The sequence below is a fragment of the Pleurodeles waltl genome, chromosome 4_2, assembly GCF_031143425.1.
Source record: "Pleurodeles waltl isolate 20211129_DDA chromosome 4_2, aPleWal1.hap1.20221129, whole genome shotgun sequence".
Taxonomy (NCBI): Eukaryota; Metazoa; Chordata; class Amphibia; order Caudata; family Salamandridae; genus Pleurodeles; species Pleurodeles waltl.
The window spans coordinates 778,970,769-778,997,884 of NC_090443.1; positions in this window are offsets into that span (position 1 = coordinate 778,970,769).

Here is a 27,116-nt window from a genome sequence, read left to right on the forward strand (position 1 = left end):
TTCTGCCACAGAAATTTGAGGAACATGTGTTTTTTTAGCCAAATTTTGAGGTTTGCAAAGGATTCTGGGTAACAGAACCTGGTCCGAGCCCCGCAAGTCACCCCTCCTTGGATTCCCCTAGGTCTCTAGTTTTCAGAAATGCACAGGTTTGGTAGGTTTCCCTAGGTGCCGGCTGAGCTAGAGGCCAAAATCAACAGGTAGGCACTTCGCAAAAAACACCTCTGTTTTCTTCCAAAAATTTGGATGTGTCCACGTTGTGCTTTGGGGCGTCTCCTGTCGCGGGCGCTAGGCCTAGCCACACAAGTGAGGTATAATTTTTATCAGGAGACTTGGGGGAACGCTGGGTGGAAGGAAATTTGTGGCTCCCCTCAGATTCCAGAACTTTGTGCCATAGAAATGTGAGGAACATGTGTTTTTTTTACCCAAATTTTGAGGTTTGCAAAGGATTCTGGGTAACAGAACCTAGTCCGAGCCCCGCAAGTCACCCCATCTTGGATTCCCCTAGGTCTCTAGTTTTCAGAAATGCACAGATTTGGTAGGTTTCCCTAGGTGCCGGCTGAGCTAGAGGCCAAAATCTACAGGTAGGCACTTCGCAAAAAACACCTCTGTTTTCTTCCAAAAATTTGGATGTGTCCACGTTGCGCTTTGGGGTGTTTCCTGTCGCGGGCGCTAGGCCTACCCACACAAGTGAGGTATCATTTTTATCGGGAGACTGGGGGGAACGCTGGGTGGAAGGAAATTCGTGGCTCCTCTCAGATTCCAGAACTTTCTGCCACAGAAATGTGAGGAACATGTGTTTTTTTAGCCAAATTTTGAGGTTTGCAAAGGATTGTGGATAACAGAACCTGGTCCGAGCCCCGCAAGTCACCTCTCTTTGTATTCCCCTAGGTCTCTAGTTTTCAGAAATGCACAGGTTTGGTAGGTTTCCCTAGGTGCCGGCTGAGCTAGAGGCCAAAATCTGCAGGTAGGCACTTGGCAAAAAACACCTCTGTTTTCTTCCAAAAATTTGAATGTGTCCACGTTGCACTTTGGGGCGTTTCCTGTCGCGGGCGCTAGGCCTACCCACACAAGTGAGGTATCATTTTTATCGGGAGACTTGGGGGAACACTGGGTGGAAGGAAATTTGTGGCTCCTCTCAGATTCCAGAACTTTCTGCCACTGAAATGTGAGGAACATGTGTTTTTTTAGCCAAATTTTGAGGTTTGCAAAGGATTCTGGGTAACAGAACCTGGTCCGAGCCCCGCAAGTCACCCCTCCTTGGATTCCCCTAGGTCTCTAGTTTTCAGAAATGCACAGGTTTGGTAGGTTTCCCTAGGTGCCGGCTGAGCTATAGGCCAAAATCTACAGGTAGGCACTTTGCAAAAAACACCTCTGTTTTCTTCCAAAAATTTGAATGTGTCCACGTTGCGCTTTGTGGCGTTTCCTGTCGCGGGCGCTAGGCCTACCCACACAAGTGAGGTATCATTTTTATCGGGAGACTTGGGGGAACGCTGGGTGGAAGGAAATTTGTGGCTCCTCTCAGATTCCAGAACTTTCTGCCACAGAAATGTGAGGAGCATGTGTTTTTTTAGCCAAATTTGAGGTTTGCAAAGGATTCTGGGTAACAGAACCTGGTCTGAGCCCCGCAAGTCACCCCTCCTTGGATTCCCCTAGGTCTCTAGTTTTCAGAAATGCACAGGTTTGGTAGGTTTCTCTAGGTGCCGGCTGAGCTAGAGGCCAAAATCTACAGGTAGGCACTTTGCAAAAAACACCTTTGTTTTCTTCCCAAAATTTGGATGTGTCCATGTTGCGCTTTGGGGCGTTTCCTGTCGCGGGTGCTAGGCCTACCCACACAAGTGAGGTATCATTTTTATCGGGAGACTTGGGGGAACGCTGGGTGGAAGGAAATTTGTGGCTCCTCTCAGATTCCAGAACTTTCTGCCACAGAAATTTGAGGAACATGTGTTTTTTTAGCCAAATTTTGAGGTTTGCAAAGTATTCTGGGTAACAGAACCTGGTCCGAGCCCCGCAAGTCACCTCTCCTTGTATTCCCCTAGGTCTCTAGTTTTCAGAAATGCACAGGTTTGGTAGGTTTCCCTAGGTGCCGGCTGAGCTAGATGCCAAAATCTACAGGTAGGCACTTCACAAAAAATACCTCTGTTTTCTTCAAAAAATTTGGATGTGTCCACGTTGCGCTTTGGGGCGTTCCCTGTCGCGGGCGCTAGGACTACCCACACAAGTGAGGTATCATTTTTATCGGGAGACTTGGGGGAACGCTGGGTGGAAGTAAATTTGTGGCTCCTCTCAGATTCCAGAACTTTCTGCCACAGAAATTTGAGGAACATGTGTTTTTTTTACCCAAATTTTGAGGTTTGCAAAGGATTCTGGGTAACAGAACCTAGTCTGAGCCCCGCAAGTCACCCCATCTTGGATTCCCCTAGGTCTCTAGTTTTCAGAAATGCACAGGTTTGGTAGGTTTCCCTAGGTGCCGGCTGAGCTAGAGGCCAAAATCTACAGGTAGGCACTTCGCAAAAAACACCTCCGTTTTCTTCCAAAAATTTGGATGTGTCCACGTTGCGCTTTGGGGCGTTTCCTGTCGCGGGCGCTAGGCCTACCCACACAAGTGAGGTATCATTTTTATCGGGAGACTGGGGGGAACGCTGGGTGGAAGGAAATTTGTGGCTCCTCTCAGATTCCAGAACTTTCTGCCACAGAAATGTGAGGAACATGTGTTTTTTTAGCCAAATTTTGAGGTTTGCAAAGGATTCTGGGTAACAGAACCTGGTCCGAGCCCCACAAGTCACCCCATCTTGGATTCCCCTAGGTCTCTAGTTTTCAGAAATGCACAGGTTTGGTAGGTTTCCCTAGGTGCCGGCTGAGCTAGATGCCAAAATCTACACGTAGGCACTTCACAAAAAATACCTCTGTTTTCTTCAAAAAATTTGGATGTGTCCACGTTGCGCTTTGGGGCGTTCCCTGTCGCGGGCGCTAGGACTACCCACACAAGTGAGGTATCATTTTTATCGGGAGACTTGGGGGAACGCTGGGTGGAAGTAAATTTGTGGCTCCTCTCAGATTCCAGAACTTTCTGCCACAGAAATGTGAGGAACATGTGTTTTTTTAGCCAAATTTTGAGGTTTGCAAAGGATTCTGGATAACAGAACCTGGTCCGAGCCCCGCAAGTCACCTCTCTTTGTATTCCCCTAGGTCTCTAGTTTTCAGAAATGCACAGGTTTGGTAGGTTTCCCTAGGTGCCGGCTGAGCTAGAGGCCAAAATCTACAGGTAGGCACTTCGCAAAAAACACCTCTGTTTTCTTCCAAAAATTTGGATGTGTCCACGTTGCGCTTTGGGGTGTTTCCTGTCGCGGGCGCTAGGCCTACCCACACAAGTGGGGTATCATTTTTATCGGGAGACTTGGGGGAACGCTGGGTGGAAGGAAATTTGTGGCTCCTCTCAGATTCCAGAACTTTCTGCCACAGAAATGTGAGGAACATGTGTTTTTTTAGCCAAATTTTGAGGTTTGCAAAGGATTGTGGATAACAGAACCTGGTCCGAGCCCCGCAAGTCACCTCTCTTTGTATTCCCCTAGGTCTCTAGTTTTCAGAAATGCACAGGTTTGGTAGGTTTCCCTAGGTGCCGGCTGAGCTAGAGGCCAAAATCTGCAGGTAGGCACTTGGCAAAAAACACCTCTGTTTTCTTCCAAAAATTTGAATGTGTCCACGTTGCACTTTGGGGCGTTTCCTGTCGCGGGCGCTAGGCCTACCCACACAAGTGAGGTATCATTTTTATCGGGAGACTTGGGGGAACACTGGGTGGAAGGAAATTTGTGGCTCCTCTCAGATTCCAGAACTTTCTGCCACAGAAATGTGAGGAACATGTGTTTTTTTAGCCAAATTTTGAGGTTTGCAAAGGATTCTGGGTAACAGAACCTGGTCCGAGCCCCGCAAGTCACCCCTCCTTGGATTCCCCTAGGTCTCTAGTTTTCAGAAATGCACAGGTTTGGTAGGTTTCCCTAGGTGCCGGCTGAGCTATAGGCCAAAATCTACAGGTAGGCACTTTGCAAAAAACACCTCTGTTTTCTTCCAAAAATTTGAATGTGTCCACGTTGCGCTTTGTGGCGTTTCCTGTCGCGGGCGCTAGGCCTACCCACACAAGTGAGGTATCATTTTTATCGGGAGACTTGGGGGAACGCTGGGTGGAAGGAAATTTGTGGCTCCTCTCAGATTCCAGAACTTTCTGCCACAGAAATGTGAGGAACATGTGTTTTTTTAGCCAAATTTTGAGGTTTGCAAAGGATTCTGGGTAACAGAACCTGGTCTGAGCCCCGCAAGTCACCCCTCCTTGGATTCCCCTAGGTCTCTAGTTTTCAGAAATGCACAGGTTTGGTAGGTTTCTCTAGGTGCCGGCTGAGCTAGAGGCCAAAATCTACAGGTAGGCACTTTGCAAAAAATACCTCTGTTTTCTTCCCAAAATTTGGATGTGTCCATGTTGCGCTTTGGGGCGTTTCCTGTCGCGGGTGCTAGGCCTACCCACACAAGTGAGGTATCATTTTTATCGGGAGACTTGGGGGAACGCTGGGTGGAAGGAAATTTGTGGCTCCTCTCAGATTCCAGAACTTTCTGCCACAGAAATTTGAGGAACATGTGTTTTTTTAGCCAAATTTTGAGGTTTGCAAAGTATTCTGGGTAACAGAACCTGGTCCGAGCCCCGCAAGTCACCTCTCCTTGTATTCCCCTAGGTCTCTAGTTTTCAGAAATGCACAGGTTTGGTAGGTTTCCCTAGGTGCCGGCTGAGCTAGATGCCAAAATCTACAGGTAGGCACTTCACAAAAAATACCTCTGTTTTCTTCAAAAAATTTGGATGTGTCCACGTTGCGCTTTGGGGCGTTCCCTGTCGCGGGCGCTAGGACTACCCACACAAGTGAGGTATCATTTTTATCGGGAGACTTGGGGGAACGCTGGGTGGAAGTAAATTTGTGGCTCCTCTCAGATTCCAGAACTTTCTGCCACAGAAATTTGAGGAACATGTGTTTTTTTAGCCAAATTTTGAGGTTTGCAAAGGATTCTGGGTAACAGAACCTGGTCCGAGCCCCGCAAGTCACCCCTCCTTGGATTCCCCTAGGTCTCTAGTTTTCAGAAATGCACAGGTTTGGTAGGTTTCCCTAGGTGCCGGCTGAGCTAGAGGCCAAAATCAACAGGTAGGCACTTCGCAAAAAACACCTCTGTTTTCTTCCAAAAATTTGGATGTGTCCACGTTGTGCTTTGGGGTGTCTCCTGTCGCGGGCGCTAGGCCTAGCCACACAAGTGAGGTATAATTTTTATCAGGAGACTTGGGGGAACGCTGGGTGGAAGGAAATTTGTGGCTCCCCTCAGATTCCAGAACTTTGTGCCATAGAAATGTGAGGAACATGTGTTTTTTTTACCCAAATTTTGAGGTTTGCAAAGGATTCTGGGTAACAGAACCTAGTCCGAGCCCCGCAAGTCACCCCATCTTGGATTCCCCTAGGTCTCTAGTTTTCAGAAATGCACAGATTTGGTAGGTTTCCCTAGGTGCCGGCTGAGCTAGAGGCCAAAATCTACAGGTAGGCACTTCGCAAAAAACACCTCTGTTTTCTTCCAAAAATTTGGATGTGTCCACGTTGCGCTTTGGGGTGTTTCCTGTCGCGGGCGCTAGGCCTACCCACACAAGTGAGGTATCATTTTTATCGGGAGACTGGGGGGAACGCTGGGTGGAAGGAAATTCGTGGCTCCTCTCAGATTCCAGAACTTTCTGCCACAGAAATGTGAGGAACATGTGTTTTTTTAGCCAAATTTTGAGGTTTGCAAAGGATTGTGGATAACAGAACCTGGTCCGAGCCCCGCAAGTCACCTCTCTTTGTATTCCCCTAGGTCTCTAGTTTTCAGAAATGCACAGGTTTGGTAGGTTTCCCTAGGTGCCGGCTGAGCTAGAGGCCAAAATCTGCAGGTAGGCACTTGGCAAAAAACACCTCTGTTTTCTTCCAAAAATTTGAATGTGTCCACGTTGCACTTTGGGGCGTTTCCTGTCGCGGGCGCTAGGCCTACCCACACAAGTGAGGTATCATTTTTATCGGGAGACTTGGGGGAACACTGGGTGGAAGGAAATTTGTGGCTCCTCTCAGATTCCAGAACTTTCTGCCACTGAAATGTGAGGAACATGTGTTTTTTTAGCCAAATTTTGAGGTTTGCAAAGGATTCTGGGTAACAGAACCTGGTCCGAGCCCCGCAAGTCACCCCTCCTTGGATTCCCCTAGGTCTCTAGTTTTCAGAAATGCACAGGTTTGGTAGGTTTCCCTAGGTGCCGGCTGAGCTATAGGCCAAAATCTACAGGTAGGCACTTTGCAAAAAACACCTCTGTTTTCTTCCAAAAATTTGAATGTGTCCACGTTGCGCTTTGTGGCGTTTCCTGTCGCGGGCGCTAGGCCTACCCACACAAGTGAGGTATCATTTTTATCGGGAGACTTGGGGGAACGCTGGGTGGAAGGAAATTTGTGGCTCCTCTCAGATTCCAGAACTTTCTGCCACAGAAATGTGAGGAGCATGTGTTTTTTTAGCCAAATTTGAGGTTTGCAAAGGATTCTGGGTAACAGAACCTGGTCTGAGCCCCGCAAGTCACCCCTCCTTGGATTCCCCTAGGTCTCTAGTTTTCAGAAATGCACAGGTTTGGTAGGTTTCTCTAGGTGCCGGCTGAGCTAGAGGCCAAAATCTACAGGTAGGCACTTTGCAAAAAACACCTTTGTTTTCTTCCCAAAATTTGGATGTGTCCATGTTGCGCTTTGGGGCGTTTCCTGTCGCGGGTGCTAGGCCTACCCACACAAGTGAGGTATCATTTTTATCGGGAGACTTGGGGGAACGCTGGGTGGAAGGAAATTTGTGGCTCCTCTCAGATTCCAGAACTTTCTGCCACAGAAATTTGAGGAACATGTGTTTTTTTAGCCAAATTTTGAGGTTTGCAAAGTATTCTGGGTAACAGAACCTGGTCCGAGCCCCGCAAGTCACCTCTCCTTGTATTCCCCTAGGTCTCTAGTTTTCAGAAATGCACAGGTTTGGTAGGTTTCCCTAGGTGCCGGCTGAGCTAGATGCCAAAATCTACAGGTAGGCACTTCACAAAAAATACCTCTGTTTTCTTCAAAAAATTTGGATGTGTCCACGTTGCGCTTTGGGGCGTTCCCTGTCGCGGGCGCTAGGACTACCCACACAAGTGAGGTATCATTTTTATCGGGAGACTTGGGGGAACGCTGGGTGGAAGTAAATTTGTGGCTCCTCTCAGATTCCAGAACTTTCTGCCACAGAAATTTGAGGAACATGTGTTTTTTTAGCCAAATTTTGAGGTTTGCAAAGGATTCTGGGTAACAGAACCTGGTCCGAGCCCCGCAAGTCACCCCTCCTTGGATTCCCCTAGGTCTCTAGTTTTCAGAAATGCACAGGTTTGGTAGGTTTCCCTAGGTGCCGGCTGAGCTAGAGGCCAAAATCAACAGGTAGGCACTTCGCAAAAAACACCTCTGTTTTCTTCCAAAAATTTGGATGTGTCCACGTTGTGCTTTGGGGCGTCTCCTGTCGCGGGCGCTAGGCCTAGCCACACAAGTGAGGTATAATTTTTATCAGGAGACTTGGGGGAACGCTGGGTGGAAGGAAATTTGTGGCTCCCCTCAGATTCCAGAACTTTGTGCCATAGAAATGTGAGGAACATGTGTTTTTTTTACCCAAATTTTGAGGTTTGCAAAGGATTCTGGGTAACAGAACCTAGTCCGAGCCCCGCAAGTCACCCCATCTTGGATTCCCCTAGGTCTCTAGTTTTCAGAAATGCACAGATTTGGTAGGTTTCCCTAGGTGCCGGCTGAGCTAGAGGCCAAAATCTACAGGTAGGCACTTCGCAAAAAACACCTCTGTTTTCTTCCAAAAATTTGGATGTGTCCACGTTGCGCTTTGGGGTGTTTCCTGTCGCGGGCGCTAGGCCTACCCACACAAGTGAGGTATCATTTTTATCGGGAGACTGGGGGGAACGCTGGGTGGAAGGAAATTCGTGGCTCCTCTCAGATTCCAGAACTTTCTGCCACAGAAATGTGAGGAACATGTGTTTTTTTAGCCAAATTTTGAGGTTTGCAAAGGATTGTGGATAACAGAACCTGGTCCGAGCCCCGCAAGTCACCTCTCTTTGTATTCCCCTAGGTCTCTAGTTTTCAGAAATGCACAGGTTTGGTAGGTTTCCCTAGGTGCCGGCTGAGCTAGAGGCCAAAATCTGCAGGTAGGCACTTGGCAAAAAACACCTCTGTTTTCTTCCAAAAATTTGAATGTGTCCACGTTGCACTTTGGGGCGTTTCCTGTCGCGGGCGCTAGGCCTACCCACACAAGTGAGGTATCATTTTTATCGGGAGACTTGGGGGAACACTGGGTGGAAGGAAATTTGTGGCTCCTCTCAGATTCCAGAACTTTCTGCCACTGAAATGTGAGGAACATGTGTTTTTTTAGCCAAATTTTGAGGTTTGCAAAGGATTCTGGGTAACAGAACCTGGTCCGAGCCCCGCAAGTCACCCCTCCTTGGATTCCCCTAGGTCTCTAGTTTTCAGAAATGCACAGGTTTGGTAGGTTTCCCTAGGTGCCGGCTGAGCTATAGGCCAAAATCTACAGGTAGGCACTTTGCAAAAAACACCTCTGTTTTCTTCCAAAAATTTGAATGTGTCCACGTTGCGCTTTGTGGCGTTTCCTGTCGCGGGCGCTAGGCCTACCCACACAAGTGAGGTATCATTTTTATCGGGAGACTTGGGGGAACGCTGGGTGGAAGGAAATTTGTGGCTCCTCTCAGATTCCAGAACTTTCTGCCACAGAAATGTGAGGAGCATGTGTTTTTTTAGCCAAATTTGAGGTTTGCAAAGGATTCTGGGTAACAGAACCTGGTCTGAGCCCCGCAAGTCACCCCTCCTTGGATTCCCCTAGGTCTCTAGTTTTCAGAAATGCACAGGTTTGGTAGGTTTCTCTAGGTGCCGGCTGAGCTAGAGGCCAAAATCTACAGGTAGGCACTTTGCAAAAAACACCTTTGTTTTCTTCCCAAAATTTGGATGTGTCCATGTTGCGCTTTGGGGCGTTTCCTGTCGCGGGTGCTAGGCCTACCCACACAAGTGAGGTATCATTTTTATCGGGAGACTTGGGGGAACGCTGGGTGGAAGGAAATTTGTGGCTCCTCTCAGATTCCAGAACTTTCTGCCACAGAAATGTGAGGAATATGTGTTTTTTTTACCCAAATTTTGAGGTTTGCAAAGGATTCTGGGTAACAGAACCTAGTCTGAGCCCCGCAAGTCACCCCATCTTGGATTCCCCTAGGTCTCTAGTTTTCAGAAATGCACAGGTTTGGTAGGTTTCCCTAGGTGCCGGCTGAGCTAGAGGCCAAAATCTACAGGTAGGCACTTCGCAAAAAACACCTCCGTTTTCTTCCAAAAATTTGGATGTGTCCACGTTGCGCTTTGGGGCGTTTCCTGTCGCGGGCGCTAGGCCTACCCACACAAGTGAGGTATCATTTTTATCGGGAGACTGGGGGGAACGCTGGGTGGAAGGAAATTTGTGGCTCCTCTCAGATTCCAGAACTTTCTGCCACAGAAATGTGAGGAACATGTGTTTTTTTAGCCAAATTTTGAGGTTTGCAAAGGATTCTGGGTAACAGAACCTGGTCCGAGCCCCACAAGTCACCCCATCTTGGATTCCCCTAGGTCTCTAGTTTTCAGAAATGCACAGGTTTGGTAGGTTTCCCTAGGTGCCGGCTGAGCTAGATGCCAAAATCTACACGTAGGCACTTCACAAAAAATACCTCTGTTTTCTTCAAAAAATTTGGATGTGTCCACGTTGCGCTTTGGGGCGTTCCCTGTCGCGGGCGCTAGGACTACCCACACAAGTGAGGTATCATTTTTATCGGGAGACTTGGGGGAACGCTGGGTGGAAGTAAATTTGTGGCTCCTCTCAGATTCCAGAACTTTCTGCCACAGAAATGTGAGGAACATGTGTTTTTTTAGCCAAATTTTGAGGTTTGCAAAGGATTCTGGGTAACAGAACCTGGTCCGAGCCCCGCAAGTCACCCCTCCTTGGATTCCCCTAGGTCTCTAGTTTTCAGAAATGCACAGGTTTGGTAGGTTTCCCTAGGTGCCGGCTGAGCTAGAGGCCAAAATCAACAGGTAGGCACTTCGCAAAAAACACCTCTGTTTTCTTCCAAAAATTTGGATGTGTCCACGTTGTGCTTTGGGGCGTCTCCTGTCGCGGGCGCTAGGCCTAGCCACACAAGTGAGGTATAATTTTTATCGGGAGACTTGGGGGAACGCTGGGTGGAAGGAAATTTGTGGCTCCCCTCAGATTCCAGAACTTTGTGCCATAGAAATGTGAGGAACATGTGTTTTTTTTACCCAAATTTTGAGGTTTGCAAAGGATTCTGGGTAACAGAACCTAGTCCGAGCCCCGCAAGTCACCCCATCTTGGATTCCCCTAGGTCTCTAGTTTTCAGAAATGCACAGATTTGGTAGGTTTCCCTAGGTGCCGGCTGAGCTAGAGGCCAAAATCTACAGGTAGGCACTTCGCAAAAAACACCTCTGTTTTCTTCCAAAAATTTGGATGTGTCCACGTTGCGCTTTGGGGTGTTTCCTGTCGCGGGCGCTAGGCCTACCCACACAAGTGAGGTATCATTTTTATCGGGAGACTGGGGGGAACGCTGGGTGGAAGGAAATTCGTGGCTCCTCTCAGATTCCAGAACTTTCTGCCACAGAAATGTGAGGAACATGTGTTTTTTTAGCCAAATTTTGAGGTTTGCAAAGGATTCTGGGTAACAGAACCTGGTCCGAGCCCCACAAGTCACCCCATCTTGGATTCCCCTAGGTCTCTAGTTTTCAGAAATGCAGAGGTTTGGTAGGTTTCCCTAGGTGCCGGCTGAGCTAGAGGCCAAAATCTACAGGTAGGCACTTCGCAAAAAACACCTCTGTTTTCTTCCAAAAATGTGGATGTGTCCACGTTGCGCTTTGGGGCGTTTCCTGTCGCGGGCGCTAGGCCTACCCACACAAGTGAGGTATCATTTTTATCAGGAGACTTGGGGGAACGCTGGGTGGAAGGAAATTTGTGGCTCCTCTCAGATTCCAGAACTTTCTGCCACAGAAATGTGAGGAACATGTGTTTTTTTAGCCAAATTTTGAGGTTTGCAAAGGATTCTGGGTAACAGAACCTGGTCCGAGCCCCGCAAGTCACCCCTCCTTGGATTCCCCTAGGTCTCTAGTTTTCAGAAATGACAAGGTTTGGTAGGTTTCCCTAGGTGCCGGCTGAGCTAGAGTCCGAAATCTACAGGTAGGTACTTTGCAAAAAACACCTCTGTTTTCTTCCAAAAATTTGGATGTGTCCACGTTGCGCTTTGGGGCGTTTCCTGTCGCGGGCGCTAGGCCTACCCACACAAGTGAGGTATCATTTTTATCGGGAGACTTGGGGGAACGCTGGGTGGAAGGAAATTTGTGGCTCCTCTCAGATTCCAGAACTTTCTGCCACAGAAATTCGAGGAACATGTGTTTTTTTAGCCAAATTTTGAGGTTTGCAAAGGATTCTGGATAACAGAACCTGGTCCGAGCCCCGCAAGTCACCTCTCTTTGTATTCCCCTAGGTCTCTAGTTTTCAGAAATGCACAGGTTTGGTAGGTTTCCCTAGGTGCCGGCTGAGCTAGAGGCCAAAATCTACAGGTAGGCACTTCGCAAAAAACACCTCTGTTTTCTTCCAAAAATTTGGATGTGTCCACGTTGCGCTTTGGGGTGTTTCCTGTCGCGGGCGCTAGGCCTACCCACACAAGTGGGGTATCATTTTTATCGGGAGACTTGGGGGAACGCTGGGTGGAAGGAAATTTGTGGCTCCTCTCAGATTCCAGAACTTTCTGCCACAGAAATGTGAGGAACATGTGTTTTTTTAGCCAAATTTTGAGGTTTGCAAAGGATTGTGGATAACAGAACCTGGTCCGAGCCCCGCAAGTCACCTCTCTTTGTATTCCCCTAGGTCTCTAGTTTTCAGAAATGCACAGGTTTGGTAGGTTTCCCTAGGTGCCGGCTGAGCTAGAGGCCAAAATCTGCAGGTAGGCACTTGGCAAAAAACACCTCTGTTTTCTTCCAAAAATTTGAATGTGTCCACGTTGCACTTTGGGGCGTTTCCTGTCGCGGGCGCTAGGCCTACCCACACAAGTGAGGTATCATTTTTATCGGGAGACTTGGGGGAACACTGGGTGGAAGGAAATTTGTGGCTCCTCTCAGATTCCAGAACTTTCTGCCACAGAAATGTGAGGAACATGTGTTTTTTTAGCCAAATTTTGAGGTTTGCAAAGGATTCTGGGTAACAGAACCTGGTCCGAGCCCCGCAAGTCACCCCTCCTTGGATTCCCCTAGGTCTCTAGTTTTCAGAAATGCACAGGTTTGGTAGGTTTCCCTAGGTGCCGGCTGAGCTATAGGCCAAAATCTACAGGTAGGCACTTTGCAAAAAACACCTCTGTTTTCTTCCAAAAATTTGAATGTGTCCACGTTGCGCTTTGTGGCGTTTCCTGTCGCGGGCGCTAGGCCTACCCACACAAGTGAGGTATCATTTTTATCGGGAGACTTGGGGGAACGCTGGGTGGAAGGAAATTTGTGGCTCCTCTCAGATTCCAGAACTTTCTGCCACAGAAATGTGAGGAACATGTGTTTTTTTAGCCAAATTTTGAGGTTTGCAAAGGATTCTGGGTAACAGAACCTGGTCTGAGCCCCGCAAGTCACCCCTCCTTGGATTCCCCTAGGTCTCTAGTTTTCAGAAATGCACAGGTTTGGTAGGTTTCTCTAGGTGCCGGCTGAGCTAGAGGCCAAAATCTACAGGTAGGCACTTTGCAAAAAATACCTCTGTTTTCTTCCCAAAATTTGGATGTGTCCATGTTGCGCTTTGGGGCGTTTCCTGTCGCGGGTGCTAGGCCTACCCACACAAGTGAGGTATCATTTTTATCGGGAGACTTGGGGGAACGCTGGGTGGAAGGAAATTTGTGGCTCCTCTCAGATTCCAGAACTTTCTGCCACAGAAATTTGAGGAACATGTGTTTTTTTAGCCAAATTTTGAGGTTTGCAAAGTATTCTGGGTAACAGAACCTGGTCCGAGCCCCGCAAGTCACCTCTCCTTGTATTCCCCTAGGTCTCTAGTTTTCAGAAATGCACAGGTTTGGTAGGTTTCCCTAGGTGCCGGCTGAGCTAGATGCCAAAATCTACAGGTAGGCACTTCACAAAAAATACCTCTGTTTTCTTCAAAAAATTTGGATGTGTCCACGTTGCGCTTTGGGGCGTTCCCTGTCGCGGGCGCTAGGACTACCCACACAAGTGAGGTATCATTTTTATCGGGAGACTTGGGGGAACGCTGGGTGGAAGTAAATTTGTGGCTCCTCTCAGATTCCAGAACTTTCTGCCACAGAAATTTGAGGAACATGTGTTTTTTTAGCCAAATTTTGAGGTTTGCAAAGGATTCTGGGTAACAGAACCTGGTCCGAGCCCCGCAAGTCACCCCTCCTTGGATTCCCCTAGGTCTCTAGTTTTCAGAAATGCACAGGTTTGGTAGGTTTCCCTAGGTGCCGGCTGAGCTAGAGGCCAAAATCAACAGGTAGGCACTTCGCAAAAAACACCTCTGTTTTCTTCCAAAAATTTGGATGTGTCCACGTTGTGCTTTGGGGCGTCTCCTGTCGCGGGCGCTAGGCCTAGCCACACAAGTGAGGTATAATTTTTATCAGGAGACTTGGGGGAACGCTGGGTGGAAGGAAATTTGTGGCTCCCCTCAGATTCCAGAACTTTGTGCCATAGAAATGTGAGGAACATGTGTTTTTTTTACCCAAATTTTGAGGTTTGCAAAGGATTCTGGGTAACAGAACCTAGTCCGAGCCCCGCAAGTCACCCCATCTTGGATTCCCCTAGGTCTCTAGTTTTCAGAAATGCACAGATTTGGTAGGTTTCCCTAGGTGCCGGCTGAGCTAGAGGCCAAAATCTACAGGTAGGCACTTCGCAAAAAACACCTCTGTTTTCTTCCAAAAATTTGGATGTGTCCACGTTGCGCTTTGGGGTGTTTCCTGTCGCGGGCGCTAGGCCTACCCACACAAGTGAGGTATCATTTTTATCGGGAGACTGGGGGGAACGCTGGGTGGAAGGAAATTCGTGGCTCCTCTCAGATTCCAGAACTTTCTGCCACAGAAATGTGAGGAACATGTGTTTTTTTAGCCAAATTTTGAGGTTTGCAAAGGATTGTGGATAACAGAACCTGGTCCGAGCCCCACAAGTCACCTCTCTTTGTATTCCCCTAGGTCTCTAGTTTTCAGAAATGCACAGGTTTGGTAGGTTTCCCTAGGTGCCGGCTGAGCTAGAGGCCAAAATCTGCAGGTAGGCACTTGGCAAAAAACACCTCTGTTTTCTTCCAAAAATTTGAATGTGTCCACGTTGCACTTTGGGGCGTTTCCTGTCGCGGGCGCTAGGCCTACCCACACAAGTGAGGTATCATTTTTATCGGGAGACTTGGGGGAACACTGGGTGGAAGGAAATTTGTGGCTCCTCTCAGATTCCAGAACTTTCTGCCACTGAAATGTGAGGAACATGTGTTTTTTTAGCCAAATTTTGAGGTTTGCAAAGGATTCTGGGTAACAGAACCTGGTCCGAGCCCCGCAAGTCACCCCTCCTTGGATTCCCCTAGGTCTCTAGTTTTCAGAAATGCACAGGTTTGGTAGGTTTCCCTAGGTGCCGGCTGAGCTATAGGCCAAAATCTACAGGTAGGCACTTTGCAAAAAACACCTCTGTTTTCTTCCAAAAATTTGAATGTGTCCACGTTGCGCTTTGTGGCGTTTCCTGTCGCGGGCGCTAGGCCTACCCACACAAGTGAGGTATCATTTTTATCGGGAGACTTGGGGGAACGCTGGGTGGAAGGAAATTTGTGGCTCCTCTCAGATTCCAGAACTTTCTGCCACAGAAATGTGAGGAGCATGTGTTTTTTTAGCCAAATTTGAGGTTTGCAAAGGATTCTGGGTAACAGAACCTGGTCTGAGCCCCGCAAGTCACCCCTCCTTGGATTCCCCTAGGTCTCTAGTTTTCAGAAATGCACAGGTTTGGTAGGTTTCTCTAGGTGCCGGCTGAGCTAGAGGCCAAAATCTACAGGTAGGCACTTTGCAAAAAACACCTTTGTTTTCTTCCCAAAATTTGGATGTGTCCATGTTGCGCTTTGGGGCGTTTCCTGTCGCGGGTGCTAGGCCTACCCACACAAGTGAGGTATCATTTTTATTTGGAGACTTGTGGGAACGCTGGGTGGAAGGAAATTTGTGGCTCCTCTCAGATTCCAGAACTTTCTGCCACAGAAATGTGAGGAACATGTGTTTTTTTTACCCAAATTTTGAGGTTTGCAAAGGATTCTGGGTAACAGAACCTAGTCTGAGCCCCGCAAGTCACCCCATCTTGGATTCCCCTAGGTCTCTAGTTTTCAGAAATGCACAGGTTTGGTAGGTTTCCCTAGGTGCCGGCTGAGCTAGAGGCCAAAATCTACAGGTAGGCACTTCGCAAAAAACACCTCAGTTTTCTTCCAAAAATTTGGATGTGTCCACGTTGCGCTTTGGGGCGTTTCCTGTCGCGGGCGCTAGGCCTACCCACACAAGTGAGGTATCATTTTTATCGGGAGACTGGGGGGAACGCTGGGTGGAAGGAAATTTGTGGCTCCTCTCAGATTCCAGAACTTTCTGCCACAGAAATGTGAGGAACATGTGTTTTTTTAGCCAAATTTTGAGGTTTGCAAAGGATTCTGGGTAACAGAACCTGGTCCGAGCCCCACAAGTCACCCCATCTTGGATTCCCCTAGGTCTCTAGTTTTCAGAAATGCACAGGTTTGGTAGGTTTCCCTAGGTGCCGGCTGAGCTAGATGCCAAAATCTACACGTAGGCACTTCACAAAAAATACCTCTGTTTTCTTCAAAAAATTTGGATGTGTCCACGTTGCGCTTTGGGGCGTTCCCTGTCGCGGGCGCTAGGACTACCCACACAAGTGAGGTATCATTTTTATCGGGAGACTTGGGGGAACGCTGGGTGGAAGTAAATTTGTGGCTCCTCTCAGATTCCAGAACTTTCTGCCACAGAAATGTGAGGAACATGTGTTTTTTTAGCCAAATTTTGAGGTTTGCAAAGGATTCTGGGTAACAGAACCTGGTCCGAGCCCCGCAAGTCACCCCTCCTTGGATTCCCCTAGGTCTCTAGTTTTCAGAAATGCACAGGTTTGGTAGGTTTCCCTAGGTGCCGGCTGAGCTAGAGGCCAAAATCAACAGGTAGGCACTTCGCAAAAAACACCTCTGTTTTCTTCCAAAAATTTGGATGTGTCCACGTTGTGCTTTGGGGCGTCTCCTGTCGCGGGCGCTAGGCCTAGCCACACAAGTGAGGTATAATTTTTATCAGGAGACTTGGGGGAACGCTGGGTGGAAGGAAATTTGTGGCTCCCCTCAGATTCCAGAACTTTGTGCCATAGAAATGTGAGGAACATGTGTTTTTTTTACCCAAATTTTGAGGTTTGCAAAGGATTCTGGGTAACAGAACCTAGTCCGAGCCCCGCAAGTCACCCCATCTTGGATTCCCCTAGGTCTCTAGTTTTCAGAAATGCACAGATTTGGTAGGTTTCCCTAGGTGCCGGCTGAGCTAGAGGCCAAAATCTACAGGTAGGCACTTGGCAAAAAAACACCTCTGTTTTCTTCCAAAAATTTGGATGTGTCCACGTTGCGCTTTGGGGTGTTTCCTGTCGCGGGCGCTAGGCCTACCCACACAAGTGAGGTATAATTTTTATCAGGAGACTTGGGGGAACGCTGGGTGGAAGGAAATTTGTGGCTCCCCTCAGATTCCAGAACTTTGTGCCATAGAAATGTGAGGAACATGTGTTTTTTTTACCCAAATTTTGAGGTTTGCAAAGGATTCTGGGTAACAGAACCTAGTCCGAGCCCCGCAAGTCACCCCATCTTGGATTCCCCTAGGTCTCTAGTTTTCAGAAATGCACAGATTTGGTAGGTTTCCCTAGGTGCCGGCTGAGCTAGAGGCCAAAATCTACAGGTAGGCACTTCGCAAAAAACACCTCTGTTTTCTTCCAAAAATTTGGATGTGTCCACGTTGCGCTTTGGGGTGTTTCCTGTCGCGGGCGCTAGGCCTACCCACACAAGTGAGGTATCATTTTTATCGGGAGACTGGGGGGAACGCTGGGTGGAAGGAAATTTGTGGCTCCTCTCAGATTCCAGAACTTTCTGCCACAGAAATGTGAGGAACATGTGTTTTTTTAGCCAAATTTTGAGGTTTGCAAAGGATTCTGGGTAACAGAACCTGGTCCGAGCCCCACAAGTCACCCCATCTTGGATTCCCCTAGGTCTCTAGTTTTCAGAAATGCAGAGGTTTGGTAGGTTTCCCTAGGTGCCGGCTGAGCTAGAGGCCAAAATCTACAGGTAGGCACTTCGCAAAAAACACCTCTGTTTTCTTCCAAAAATGTGGATGTGTCCACGTTGCGCTTTGGGGCGTTTCCTGTCGCGGGCGCTAGGCCTACCCACACAAGTGAGGTATCATTTTTATCAGGAGACTTGGGGGAACGCTGGGTGGAAGGAAATTTGTGGCTCCTCTCAGATTCCAGAACTTTCTGCCACAGAAATGTGAGGAACATGTGTTTTTTTAGCCAAATTTTGAGGTTTGCAAAGGATTCTGGGTAACAGAACCTGGTCCGAGCCCCGCAAGTCACCCCTCCTTGGATTCCCCTAGGTCTCTAGTTTTCAGAAATGACAAGGTTTGGTAGGTTTCCCTAGGTGCCGGCTGAGCTAGAGTCCGAAATCTACAGGTAGGTACTTTGCAAAAAACACCTCTGTTTTCTTCCAAAAATTTGGATGTGTCCACGTTGCGCTTTGGGGCGTTTCCTGTCGCGTGCGCTAGGCCTACCCACACAAGTGAGGTATCATTTTTATCGGGAGACTTGGGGGAACGCTGGGTGGAAGGAAATTTGTGGCTCCTCTCAGATTCCAGAACTTTCTGCCACAGAAATGTGAGAAACATGTGTTTTTGTAGCCAAATTTTAAGGTTTGCAAAGGATTCTGGGTAACAGAACCTAGTCCGAGCCCCGCAAGTCACCCCTCCTTGGATTCCCCTAGGTCTCTAGTTTTCAGAAATGCACAGGTTTGGTAGGTTTCCCTAGGTGCCGGCTGAGCTAGAGGCCAAAATCTACAGGTAGGCACCTCGCAAAAAACACCTCTGTTTTCTTCCAAAAATTTGGATGTGTCCACGTTGCGCTTTGGGGCGTTTCCTGTCGCGGGCGCTAGGCCTACCCACACAAGTGAGGTATCATTTTTATCGGGAGACTTGGGGGAACGCTGGGTGGAAGGAAATTTGTGGCTCCTCTCAGATTCCAGAACTTTCTGCCACAGAAATGTGAGGAACATGTGTTTTTTTAGCCAAATTTTGAGGTTTGCAAAGTATTCTGTGTAACAGAACCTGGTCCGAGCCCCGCAAGTCACCTCTCCTTGTATTCCCCTAGGTCTCTAGTTTTCAGAAATGCACAGGTTTGGTAGGTTTCCCTAGGTGCCGGCTGAGCTAGATGCCAAAATCTACAGGTAGGCACTTCGCAAAAAATACCTCTGTTTTCTTCCAAAAATTTGGATGTGTCCACATTGCGCTTTGGGGTGTTTCCTGTCGCGGGCGCTAGGCCTACCCACACAAGTGAGGTATCATTTTTATCGGGAGACTTGGGGGAACGCTGGGTGGAAGGAAATTTGTGGCTCCTCTCAGATTCCAGAACTTTCTGCCACAGAAATGTGAGGAACATGTGTTTTTTTACCCAAATTTTGAGGTTTGCAAAGGATTCTGGGTAACAGAACCAAGTCCGAGCCCCGCAAGTCACCCCATCTTGGATTCCCCTAGGTCTCTAGTTTTCAGAAATGCACAGGTTTGGTAGGTTTCCCTAGGTGCCGGCTGAGCTAGAGGCCAAAATCTACAGGTAGGCACTTCGCAAAAAACACCTCTGTTTTCTTCCAAAAATTTGGATGTGTCCACGTTGCGCTTTGGGGCGTTTCCTGTCACAGGCGCTAGGCCTACCCACACGTGAGGTATCATTTTTATCGGGAGACTTGGGGGAACACTGGGTGGAAGGAAATGTGTGGCTCCTCTCAATTTCCAGAACTTTCTGCCACAGAAATGTGAGGAACATGTGTTTTTTTAGCCAAATTTTGAGGTTTGCAAAGGATTCTGGGTAACAGAACCTGGTCCGAGCCCCGCAAGTCATCCCATCTTGGATTCCCCTAGGTCTCTAGTTTTCAGAAATGCACAGGTTTGGTAGGTTTCCCTAGGTGCCGGCTGAGCTAGAGGCCAAAATCTACAGGTAGGCACTTCGCAAAAAACACCTCTGTTTTCTTCCAAAAATTTGGATGTGTCCATGTTGTGCTTTAGGGCGTTTCCTGTCACAGGCGCTAGGCCTACCCACACAAGTGAGGTATCATTTTTATCGGGAGACTTGGGGGAACACTGGGTGGAAGGAAATGTGTGGCTCCTCTCAATTTCCAGAACTTTCTGCCACAGAAATATGAGGAACATGTGTTTTTTTAGCCAAATTTTGAGGTTTGCAAAGGATTCTGGGTAACAGAACCTGGTCCGAGCCCCGCAAGTCATCCCATCTTGGATTCCCCTAGGTCTCTAGTTTTCAGAAATGCACAGGTTTGGTAGGTTTCCCTAGGTGCCGGCTGAGCTAGAGGCCAAAATCTACAGGTAGGCACTTCGCAAAAAACACCTCTGTTTTCTTCCAAAAATTGGGATGTGTCCACGTTGCGCTTTGGGGCGTTGCCTGTCGCGGGCGCTAGGCCTACCCACACAAGTGAGGTATCATTTTTATCGGGAGACTTGGGGGAAGGCTGGGTGGAAGGAAATTTGTGGCTCCTCTCAGATTCCAGAACTTTCTGCCACAGAAATATGAGGAACATGTGTTTTTTTAGCCAAATTTTGAGGTTTGCAAAGTATTCTGGGTAACAGAACCTGGTCCGAGCCCCGCAAGTCACCTCTCCTTGTATTCCCCTAGGTCTCTAGTTTTCAGAAATGCACAGGTTTGGTAGGTTTCCCTAGGTGCCGGCTGAGCTAGATACCAAAATCTACAGGTAGGCACTTCGCAAAAAACACCTCTGTTTTCTTCCAAAAATTTGGATGTGTCCACATTGCGCTTTGGGGCGTTTCCTGTCGCGGGCGCTAGGCCTACCCACACAAGTGAGGTATCATTTTTATCGGGAGACTTGGGGGAACGCTGGGTGGAAGGAAATTTGTGGCTCCTCTCAGATTCCAGAACTTTCTGCCACAGAAATGTGAGGAACATGTGTTTTTTTAGCCAAATTTTGAGGTTTGCAAAGGATTCTGGGTAACAGAACCTGGTCCGAGCCCCGCAAGTCACCTCTCCTTGTATTCCCCTAGGTCTCTAGTTTTCAGAAATGCACAGGTTTGGTAGGTTTCCCTAGGTGCCGGCTGAGCTAGATGCCAAAATCTACAGGTAGGCACTTTGCAAAAAATACCTCTGTTTTCTTCAAAAAATTTGGATGTGTCCACGTTGCGCTTTGGGGCGTTCCCTGTCGCGGGCGCTAGGCCTACCCACACAAGTGAGGTATCATTTTTATCGGGAGACTTGGGGGAACGCTGGGTGGAAGGAAATTTGTGGCTCCTCTCAGATTCCAGAACTTTCTGCCACAGAAATGTGAGGAACATGTGTTTTTTTAGCCAAATTTTGAGGTTTGCAAAGGATTCTGGGTAACAGAACCTGGTCCGAGCCCCGCAAGTCACCCCTCCTTTGATTCCCCTAGGTCTCTAGTTTTCAGAAATGCACAGGTTTGGTAGGTTTCCCTAGGTGCCGGCTGAGCTAGAGTCCGAAATCTACAGGTAGGTACTTTGCAAAAAACACCTCTGTTTTCTTCCAAAAATTTGGATGTGTCCACGTTGTGCTTTGGGGCGTCTCCTGTCGCGGGCGCTAGGCCTAGCCACACAAGTGAGGTATAATTTTTATCAGGAGACTTGGGGGAACGCTGGGTGGAAGGAAATTTGTGGCTCCCCTCAGATTCCAGAACTTTGTGCCATAGAAATGTGAGGAACATGTGTTTTTTTTACCCAAATTTTGAGGTTTGCAAAGGATTCTGGGTAACAGAACCTAGTCCGAGCCCCGCAAGTCACCCCATCTTGGATTCCCCTAGGTCTCTAGTTTTCAGAAATGCACAGATTTGGTAGGTTTCCCTAGGTGCCGGCTGAGCTAGAGGCCAAAATCTACAGGTAGGCACTTCGCAAAAAACACCTCTGTTTTCTTCCAAAAATTTGGATGTGTCCACGTTGCGCTTTGGGGTGTTTCCTGTCGCGGGCGCTAGGCCTACCCACACAAGTGAGGTATCATTTTTATCGGGAGACTGGGGGGAACGCTGGGTGGAAGGAAATTCGTGGCTCCTCTCAGATTCCAGAACTTTCTGCCACAGAAATGTGAGGAACATGTGTTTTTTTAGCCAAATTTTGAGGTTTGCAAAGGATTCTGGGTAACAGAACCTGGTCCGAGCCCCACAAGTCACCCCATCTTGGATTCCCCTAGGTCTCTAGTTTTCAGAAATGCACAGGTTTGGTAGGTTTCCCTAGGTGCCGGCTGAGCTAGAGGCCAAAATCTACAGGTAGGCACTTCGCAAAAAACACCTCTGTTTTCTTCCAAAAATGTGGATGTGTCCACGTTGCGCTTTGGGGCGTTTCCTGTCGCGGGCGCTAGGCCTACCCACACAAGTGAGGTATCATTTTTATCAGGAGACTTGGGGGAACGCTGGGTGGAAGGAAATTTGTGGCTCCTCTCAGATTCCAGAACTTTCTGCCACAGAAATGTGAGGAACATGTGTTTTTTTAGCCAAATTTTGAGGTTTGCAAAGGATTCTGGGTAACAGAACCTGGTCCGAGCCCCGCAAGTCACCCCTCCTTGGATTCCCCTAGGTCTCTAGTTTTCAGAAATGACAAGGTTTGGTAGGTTTCCCTAGGTGCCGGCTGAGCTAGAGTCCGAAATCTACAGGTAGGTACTTTGCAAAAAACACCTCTGTTTTCTTCCAAACATTTGGATGTGTCCACGTTGCGCTTTGGGGCGTTTCCTGTCGCGTGCGCTAGGCCTACCCACACAAGTGAGGTATCATTTTTATCGGGAGACTTGGGGGAACGCTGGGTGGAAGGAAATTTGTGGCTCCTCTCAGATTCCAGAACTTTCTGCCACAGAAATGTGAGAAACATGTGTTTTTGTAGCCAAATTTTGAGGTTTGCAAAGGATTCTGGGTAACAGAACCTGGTCCGAGCCCCGCAAGTCACCCCTCCTTGGATTCCCCTAGGTCTCTAGTTTTCAGAAATGCACAGGTTTGGTAGGTTTCCCTAGGTGCCGGCTGAGCTAGAGGCCAAAATCTACAGGTAGGCACCTCGCAAAAAACACCTCTGTTTTCTTCCAAAAATTTGGATGTGTCCACGTTGCGCTTTGGGGCGTTTCCTGTCGCGGGCGCTAGGCCTACCCACACAAGTGAGGTATCATTTTTATCGGGAGACTTGGGGGAACGCTGGGTGGAAGGAAATTTGTGGCTCCTCTCAGATTCCAGAACTTTCTGCCACAGAAATGTGAGGAACATGTGTTTTTTTAGCCAAATTTTGAGGTTTGCAAAGTATTCTGTGTAACAGAACCTGGTCCGAGCCCCGCAAGTCACCTCTCCTTGTATTCCCCTAGGTCTCTAGTTTTCAGAAATGCACAGGTTTGGTAGGTTTCCCTAGGTGCCGGCTGAGCTAGATGCCAAAATCTACAGGTAGGCTCTTCGCAAAAAATTCCTCTGTTTTCTTCCAAAAATTTGGATGTGTCCACATTGCGCTTTGGGGTGTTTCCTGTCGCGGGCGCTAGGCCTACCCTCACAAGTGAGGTATCATTTTTATCGGGAGACTTGGGGGAACGCTGGGTGGAAGGAAATTTGTGGCTCCTCTCAGATTCCAGAACTTTCTGCCACAGAAATGTGAGGAACATGTGTTTTTTTACCCAAATTTTGAGGTTTGCAAAGGATTCTGGGTAACAGAACCAAGTCCGAGCCCCGCAAGTCACCCCATCTTGGATTCCCCTAGGTCTCTAGTTTTCAGAAATGCACAGGTTTGGTAGGTTTCCCTAGGTGCCGGCTGAGCTAGAGGCCAAAATCTACAGGTAGGCACTTCGCAAAAAACACCTCTGTTTTCTTCCAAAAATTTGGATGTGTCCACGTTGCGCTTTGGGGCGTTTCCTGTCACAGGCGCTAGGCCTACCCACACGTGAGGTATCATTTTTATCGGGAGACTTGGGGGAACACTGGGTGGAAGGAAATGTGTGGCTCCTCTCAATTTCCAGAACTTTCTGCCACAGAAATGTGAGGAACATGTGTTTTTTTAGCCAAATTTTGAGGTTTGCAAAGGATTCTGGGTAACAGAACCTGGTCCGAGCCCCGCAAGTCATCCCATCTTGGATTCCCCTAGGTCTCTAGTTTTCAGAAATGCACAGGTTTGGTAGGTTTCCCTAGGTGCCGGCTGAGCTAGAGGCCAAAATCTACAGGTAGGCACTTCGCAAAAAACACCTCTGTTTTCTTCCAAAAATTTGGATGTGTCCACGTTGTGCTTTAGGGCGTTTCCTGTCACAGGCGCTAGGCCTACCCACACAAGTGAGGTATCATTTTTATCGGGAGACTTGGGGGAACACTGGGTGGAAGGAAATGTGTGGCTCCTCTCAATTTCCAGAACTTTCTGCCACAGAAATATGAGGAACATGTGTTTTTTTAGCCAAATTTTGAGGTTTGCAAAGGATTCTGGGTAACAGAACCTGGTCCGAGCCCCGCAAGTCATCCCATCTTGGATTCCTCTAGGTCTCTAGTTTTCAGAAATGCACAGGTTTGGTAGGTTTCCCTAGGTGCCGGCTGAGCTAGAGGCCAAAATCTACAGGTAGGCACTTCGCAAAAAACACCTCTGTTTTCTTCCAAAAATTGGGATGTGTCCACGTTGCGCTTTGGGGCGTTGCCTGTCGCGGGCGCTAGGCCTACCCACACAAGTGAGGTATCATTTTTATCGGGAGACTTGGGGGAAGGCTGGGTGGAAGGAAATTTGTGGCTCCTCTCAGATTCCAGAACTTTCTGCCACAGAAATATGAGGAACATGTGTTTTTTTAGCCAAATTTTGAGGTTTGCAAAGTATTCTGGGTAACAGAACCTGGTCCGAGCCCCGCAAGTCACCTCTCCTTGTATTCCCCTAGGTCTCTAGTTTTCAGAAATGCACAGGTTTGGTAGGTTTCCCTAGGTGCCGGCTGAGCTAGATACCAAAATCTACAGGTAGGCACTTCGCAAAAAATACCTCTGTTTTCTTCCAAAAATTTGGATGTGTCCACATTGCGCTTTGGGGCGTTTCCTGTCGCGGGCGCTAGGCCTACCCACACAAGTGAGGTATCATTTTTATCGGGAGACTTGGGGGAACGCTGGGTGGAAGGAAATTTGTGGCTCCTCTCAGATTCCAGAACTTTCTGCCACAGAAATGTGAGGAACATGTGTTTTTTTAGCCAAATTTTGAGGTTTGCAAAGGATTCTGGGTAACAGAACCTGGTCCGAACCCCGCAAGTCACCTCTCCTTGTATTCCCCTAGGTCTCTAGTTTTCAGAAATGCACAGGTTTGGTAGGTTTCCCTAGGTGCCGGCTGAGCTAGATGCCAAAATCTACAGGTAGGCACTTTGCAAAAAATACCTCTGTTTTCTTCAAAAAATTTGGATGTGTCCACGTTGCGCTTTGGGGCGTTCCCTGTCGCGGGCGCTAGGCCTACCCACACAAGTGAGGTATCATTTTTATCGGGAGACTTGGGGGAACGCTGGGTGGAAGGAAATTTGTGGCTCCTCTCAGATTCCAGAACTTTCTGCCACAGAAATGTGAGGAACATGTGTTTTTTTAGCCAAATTTTGAGGTTTGCAAAGGATTCTGGGTAACAGAACCTGGTCCGAGCCCCGCAAGTCACCCCTCCTTTGATTCCCCTAGGTCTCTAGTTTTCAGAAATGCACAGGTTTGGTAGGTTTCCCTAGGTGCCGGCTGAGCTAGAGTCCGAAATCTACAGGTAGGTACTTTGCAAAAAACACCTCTGTTTTCTTCCAAAAATTTGGATGTGTCCACGTTGCGCTTTGGGGCGTTTCCTGTCGCGGGCGCTAGGCCTACCCACACAAGTGAGGTATAATTTTTATCGGGAGACTTGGGGGAACGCTGGGTGGAAGGAAATTTGTGGCTCCTCTCAGATTCCAGAACTTTCTGCCACAGAAATGTGAGGAACATGTGTTTTTTTAGCCAAATTTTGAGGTTTGCAAAGGATTGTGGATAACAGAACCTGGTCCGAGCCCCGCAAGTCACCTCTCTTTGTATTCCCCTAGGTCTCTAGTTTTCAGAAATGCACAGGTTTGGTAGGTTTCCCTAGGTGCCGGCTGAGCTAGAGGCCAAAATCTGCAGGTAGGCACTTGGCAAAAAACACCTCTGTTTTCTTCCAAAAATTTGAATGTGTCCACGTTGCACTTTGGGGCGTTTCCTGTCGCGGGCGCTAGGCCTACCCACACAAGTGAGGTATCATTTTTATCGGGAGACTTGGGGGAACACTGGGTGGAAGGAAATTTGTGGCTCCTCTCAGATTCCAGAACTTTCTGCCACAGAAATGTGAGGAACATGTGTTTTTTTAGCCAAATTTTGAGGTTTGCAAAGGATTCTGGGTAACAGAACCTGGTCCGAGCCCCGCAAGTCACCCCTCCTTGGATTCCCCTAGGTCTCTAGTTTTCAGAAATGCACAGGTTTGGTAGGTTTCCCTAGGTGCCGGCTGAGCTATAGGCCAAAATCTACAGGTAGGCACTTTGCAAAAAACACCTCTGTTTTCTTCCAAAAATTTGAATGAGTCCACGTTGCGCTTTGTGGCGTTTCCTGTCGCGGGCGCTAGGCCTACCCACACAAGTGAGGTATCATTTTTATCGGGAGACTTGGGGGAACGCTGGGTGGAAGGAAATTTGTGGCTCCTCTCAGATTCCAGAACTTTCTGCCACAGAAATGTGAGGAACATGTGTTTTTTTAGCCAAATTTTGAGGTTTGCAAAGGATTCTGGGTAACAGAACCTGGTCTGAGCCCCGCAAGTCACCCCTCCTTGGATTCCCCTAGGTCTCTAGTTTTCAGAAATGCACAGGTTTGGTAGGTTTCTCTAGGTGCCGGCTGAGCTAGAGGCCAAAATCTACAGGTAGGCACTTTGCAAAAAATACCTCTGTTTTCTTCCCAAAATTTGGATGTGTCCATGTTGCGCTTTGGGGCGTTTCCTGTCGCGGGTGCTAGGCCTACCCACACAAGTGAGGTATCATTTTTATCGGGAGACTTGGGGGAACGCTGGGTGGAAGGAAATTTGTGGCTCCTCTCAGATTCCAGAACTTTCTGCCACAGAAATGTGAGGAACATGTGTTTTTTTAGCCAAATTTTGAGGTTTGCAAAGTATTCTGGGTAACAGAACCTGGTCCGAGCCCCGCAAGTCACCTCTCCTTGTATTCTCCTAGGTCTCTAGTTTTCAGAAATGCACAGGTTTGGTAGGTTTCCCTAGGTGCCGGCTGAGCTAGATGCCAAAATCTACCGGTAGGCACTTCACAAAAAATACCTCTGTTTTCTTCAAAAAATTTGGATGTGTCCACGTTGCGCTTTGGGGCGTTCCCTGTCGCGGGCGCTAGGACTACCCACACAAGTGAGGTATCATTTTTATCGGGAGACTTGGGGGAACGCTGGGTGGAAGTAAATTTGTGGCTCCTCTCAGATTCCAGAACTTTCTGCCACAGAAATGTGAGGAACATGTGTTTTTTTAGCCAAATTTTGAGGTTTGCAAAGGATTCTGGGTAACAGAACCTGGTCCGAGCCCCGCAAGTCACCCCTCCTTGGATTCCCCTAGGTCTCTAGTTTTCAGAAATGCACAGGTTTGGTAGGTTTACCTAGGTGCCGGCTGAGCTAGAGGCCAAAATCAACAGGTAGGCACTTCGCAAAAAACACCTCTGTTTTCTTCCAAAAATTTGGATGTGTCCACGTTGTGCTTTGGGGCGTCTCCTGTCGCGGGCGCTAGGCCTAGCCACACA